Genomic DNA, 6,000 nt, shown 5'->3' with positions numbered 1-6,000 from the left:
CTGCTGGAAGCAGACTCGTCAACATCTTTGAGACTAACCAGACTTGAGAACCAATTTAGAAAACTCATCCTTACAATTTTGTTTCTCTAGAACCACTCTCAGTACCAAATGTCTTCAGCTGGGTTCTCTAGAGAAGCAAAACCAGTGAAGCATATAAATATATATATATATAGATTTATATCAAGGAAACAGCTCATGTAATTGTAGAGGCTAGAATGTCCCAAGTCCGTGGATCAAGGTAGAGGCCTCTCTCAGTTCATGCAGCTGCAGAAGCTGGCGAGCGCAAGATTGGCAGGTCAGAGAGCAAGGCTCCCACTCACAGGCTGTGAAGGTCGACGAATGCCAAGATTGGCAGGCAAGACCGCAAGGTTTCTCCTGATTCATGTAGCTGCAGGGGCTGGACCTAAGAATCCCAGGTTCGGCAGATAAACTGACAGCTCAAGTCCCAAGAACCGGAGGTGAGATGACAGGAGGCAGCTGCAGGATCCAGAGAGAGCAAAAAGCCAGAATGTCTGCTTATATTCAGATGGAGGCCATACCCCAAGGAAACTCCCTTTCATCTGATTGGCTACTCACAGCTTATTCAGTCATGGGAGTGATCGCATATAAACACTGAGAATCATGGCCCAGCCAAGTTGACACACAATCTTAACCATCACACCCCCTTAAAAAACAAAACCAAAAACAAAAAGACCATTGATGTCGAATTGATTCCAACTCATTGCAAGCCTATAGGACAGGGTAGAACTGCCCCACAGAATTTCCAAGGAGTGGCTGGTGGATTCGAACTGCTGACCTTTTGGTTAGCAGCCAAGCTCATAACCATTGGGCCATCAGGGCTCCATAGACGTATTTATTCACCCAAACCCTCTTCAATTCAGCTTCCCCAACTTCCTAGCCCTGCCTTCACTTCGAATTACTCCTGCCTCCCTGTAGAGCTCTTTTCCAGCTCCTACGTCCAAATTTACAAACAAAAAACCATTATGGTGACCAACAAAACAGTTTAGAAACTTTTCGACTTGAATGCCACCCTCAGCCCACAACCTCCTCTCCACTTTGGAGCTTTGTACCTCACTACAAATAGTTTATTAAGGTATTTTCTTTGAATAAGTACAGCCCCCCCACCCCAAAAAAAAGGTGTTTTGGTGAATTAAGTTTTCTCCATATCATTACATACACACATTCTTTTTTCTTGGAAAAAATTAGTGTTATCCCTGTTTATAAAGTTTTCTATCCTACTTTTACACTTTACTTGATATAGTGAGCATTTCTTATTTTCTTATATATTCTTTATAAACACTATTTTCTATCTGCATAAAACTCCGTCATATAATAAACCATGTTATGCATTATGTTGAGTCAAGTTGAATCATACAAAGTTGATATTTTTGTATGTTAGTAATAATCAGATATTGACAGTTTCATATGGTATAATCTAATAACTATTCCCTTACTGTTAAGCATTTAGATTGTTCTCTGCTTTTCACATAATTAATGCTATGATGAGTATCCTTGTACACAAATCTTGGATCTCGTCTCCGGTTAATATTTTAAGCACTACTCCTAGAAGTGGAATTACACTAGGTCAAATTGTATAAATCATCATCATAATAATAATAATAACAACTGCTTTCCATAAATGTATGAATTCCCATTCCCCCTGGTAGTTCAGGAGTGTCTCCATTTTACCATACTCCACTGTGCATAAGGTCAGTATGAGTTGGAACTGACTCCAAAAACAACAGCAAGACTTACTGAGTTGAAACCTGACTCCATGGCACCTAACAACAGCACTTACTATTAGTAGTAGTACTAGACATACTAGTAATAAACCATACTGTTACTATGGTGGCAGGTCCTTGACCTATAATAAGTAATATATTCATCACAGGTATGTATTATTATTCCTATTTTATAAATGAGGTAATAGAGAATGTAAGTAACTTGTCCCAGCTAACCCAACTTGGAAGTGGCCAGCAGTGATTACATACTAGTTCTTTTAGACTCCAAACACAGAATTTTTCTCTGTATTGCATAAAAAAATCAAGGAATTAAGCCATGTAATAAGATTTTTAAAAAGTATAATTACTATAACATGTAGTAGGATGTAATGTTGCATCTGAACTTGCCTAACTTCAAGAGGAGGGATGAGAATCAAGATCAACACAAAGCTGATTCGTATGAGGTGGAGGTCAGACACGCTTCCATTCTCTAACTTTTTCACCATTTCTGACACCAGCCATACCGCCATCCCCAACAGACTCTACTTCTCTGCTGGGTTTGATAATACATTGCAATAGCTGCACAGAACTCACAAGCCATACTCGTGGTTATGTGGTTTATTAGGGAAATAACAGGCTACATTTCAGGATCAGGATCAACTTGGAAGTAACAGGATACAACTCAGGAGACAAGATACAGTTCTTCAATCAGGACAGCTTTCAACCAAGACAGTTCTCAGCTTCTTGGCCATGCCTGTAGGCAGGCAGACCTTCTCTCAACCATACCTGCTGCCAGGCCTTCTCTTGGCTATGCACACTGCTGGATCTTCTCTTGGCCATGCCTGCCACCAGGCCTTATTTTGGCTGTGCCTGCCAGGCAAGTATTACAGCTCTTTAGCTTTGCCAACGAGTATCTGGAGGCACCCCACTCCACCAGCAAGCCTCCTACCCCAAGGCACTCAGCTCTCTCTTGCTCTGTGGGTCAGCAAGCCCACTGCAGCTGCCTCGTACCAGTCTTCTGGTTTCCACTGCTCATACCGTTGCTGCCGTTCCTCTGCCGTTGGGCCCTGCTGTGGTTGCCACCATTTCTAGCTGTCTCACGCCATCTCCAGTGTTACAGCTCTCTCTCTCCTGGGTCTTGGAGGTTCTCAACACAGGGACCCTGGGTCCAAAGGATGTGCTATGTTCCAGGCTCTTCTTGGTGGTAGTGAGGTCCCCCTCAACCTCTGTTGATTGGACCTCGTGTAAGCCTACTCCTTGTCAATTTCAAGGCATGGTCCTCCCACCAGGACCACAAACTGACCAATCCCCTCAGTAGACCACAGTCACTTAATTTGCATAGTAAATGACCAATTCCCACAGGTTCACTTAATCCTACTGGGGTTTTCTGCACCCTATTTGCATAGTAGACTAACCAATTCTTTTGCAAGATTGTGGCCTAGCCAGTCATTTCGGCAAAATTATAAACCCAAGGCCAGAAAAGGCATATACAAGAGAAAATGACTGCACTGCATGGGATAATAATTTGAAATATTATAGAAAATTTCCCCTCTTGGCAATACTTTTTTACTTTGTAGCCCTTATACTATTAAAATTAGACTCTGAGGTTGAGGCTTTTTGCCTTGGTGAAGGGAAGACAACAAATAACCCAGCAAGAATAAAGTGCCAAACTCTTGGCTTTGAATTCCAAAACAGGCTGTAGAAAGTTGATGAAATAACTAATAGCCAGGAGAGAGAACAAGATTTTGGGCCTCACAAGGCTAAAAGCCCTGGGGATTCGGAGCCTTGAGTTTATGCCATAAGCCAAAGAGTGAGGAATGATGTTTTCCCAGCACATGCAGAGAAGATAAAAACACTTCATGGAGTAAAAAAAAAAACATCTATAGGGCAAAAATTGATAATAACCTTGGTGACGAAGAAAATCTTAATAAATTTCATAGAGGCACATATTTGATAAAAGCCACTAAACTTAGAAATGAATTAAATTATGATCTTTCTAAAATTCTGATGACTTAGAAAGTAAACAATCTCCTTAAATGGAAAATAAAACAAAAAAATTGCAAATTATCTAGAAAGTAATGAAAATAAAAGTATCAATTCTTCTTTGGTCTTCCTTATTCATCATCCAGCTTTCACATGCATATGAGGCGATTGAAAACACCATGGCTTGGGTCAAGCGCACCCTTGTCTTTAAGGTGACATCTTTGCTTTTTAACACTTTAAAGAGGTCTTTTGCAGCAGGTTTGCTCAATGCAGTATGTCATTTGATTTCTTGACTGCTACTTCCATGGGTGTTGACTGTGAATCCAAGTAAAATAAAATTCTTGACAACTTCAATCTTTTCTCCGTTTATCATGATGTTGCTTATTGGTCCAGTTGTGAGGATTTTTGTTTTCTTTATGTTGAGGTGTTGTCGTGGTTTGAATTATGTCCCCCCAAAAATGTGTGTATCAGTTTGGCTAGGCCATGATTCCTGGTACTGTCTGATTTTCCTGTATGTTGTAAACCTGCCTCTATGATGTTAATGAGGGAGGATGGGTGGCAGTCGTGTTAGTAAGGCAGGACTGGATCTACAAGACTGGATTGTGTCCTGAGGCAATCTCTTGAGATATAAAAGACAGAAGTGAGCAGAGAGACAGGGGGACCTCATACCATCAAGAAAGCAGTGCCAGGAGCAGAGTGCATCCTTTGGACTGGGGTCCCTGCGCAGAGAAGCTCCTAGTCCGGGGAACACTGATAGAAGGCCGACAGAGGGAAGAAGCCTTCCCCTGGAGCTGACACCCTGAATTTGGACTTTCAGCCTACTTTGACTGTGAGGAAATAAACTTCTCTTCGTTAAAACCATCCACTTGTGGTATTTCTGTTATGGCAGCACTAGATGACTAAGACAAGGTGTAATCCATACTGAAGGCTGTGGTCTTTGATCTTTGTCAGTAAATGTGTCAAGTCCTCCCTTCACATTCAGCAAGCAAGGTTGTGTCATCTGCATAACACAGGTTGTTAATGAGTCTTCCTCCAATCCTGAAGCCATGTTCTTCTTCACATAGTCCAGCTTCTTGGATTATTTGCTTAGCATACAGACTGAATAAGTATGGTGAAAGGATACAACCCTGACACACACCTTTCCTGATTTTAAACCACACAGTATTCCTTTGTTCTGTTTGAATGACAGCCTCTTGATCTATGTACAGGTTCCTCATGAGCACAATGAAGAGTTCTGGAATTCCTATTCTTTGCAATGTTATCCATAATTTGTTATGATCCACACAGGTGAATGCCTTTGAATAGTCAATAAAACACAGGTAAACATCTTTCTGGTATTCTTTACTTTCAGCCAGGATCCATCTGATATCAGCAGTGAGGAAACTAGTTAAGAGAAAGAGCAACTCAAAAGGAATAGAAGGGAAAATACTCGGATCAAACAGGAATATGAATACTTTTAGTTACCGCCAGTCGGAACGTAAAATCTCACAATTCATAGGTAGTAAACTCAGAAGGGGTTTGCCTCAGTAGGGGGGAAATATTAACCCTAGACTAAATACTGCTCTTCTCCCTCCTAATGAAGTACCAAAGGGATAAACTGTTTCCAAGTAACTTGATTGTGTCTTAGAATAAAACTCAAGGATATTTATAAGAATACAAAAATATCCAGTACCCACCAAGGTAGAACTCACAATATCGGGCATCCAATAAAAAATTACCAGGAATATAAAACAGTAGGAAAGTACAGTGCATAAAGAGGAGAGAAATCAATAGACACTTACCCAGAAATTACACAAATGAATGAATTAGTAGATAGATCATTAAACAGTTATTATAACAGTATTCCATAAGTTCAAGAAACTAGAGAAAAGATTGATCAGAGACACAAAAACTATAAAAAAGGCAAAACTCAAACTTTTAGAGATGAAAATTACAATGTCTGAGGTTAAAAAAAGTCTACTAGATGGGACTAAAAGCAGATTAGACATTGCAGAAGAAAAGATTAATGAATTTAAAACGTAGCAATATAAACTGTGTACATGAAACAGAGAAAAAGACTGCAAAAAATTAATACAGAATCAGTGAGCTGTGGAACAACTTTAAATAGTTTAATATATGTGTAATTGGAACTGCTGCAGCAGAGAAGTAGAGGAAGAAAAACAGTTGAATAAATAATGGCCAACATTTTTTTTCTCAAATTTTTTCAAAATTATAAGCCCCAAACACAAGAAACACAGTCTAATCAAATTTGTTAAAACCACTGATTAAAAAAAAAATCTTAAAAGCAGTCTGAGGG

This window comes from Trichechus manatus, unplaced genomic scaffold (genome assembly GCF_000243295.1).
Source record: "Trichechus manatus latirostris isolate Lorelei unplaced genomic scaffold, TriManLat1.0 scaffold00006, whole genome shotgun sequence".
NCBI lineage: Eukaryota > Metazoa > Chordata > Mammalia > Sirenia > Trichechidae > Trichechus > Trichechus manatus.
This window is presented reverse-complemented; position numbering follows the sequence as displayed.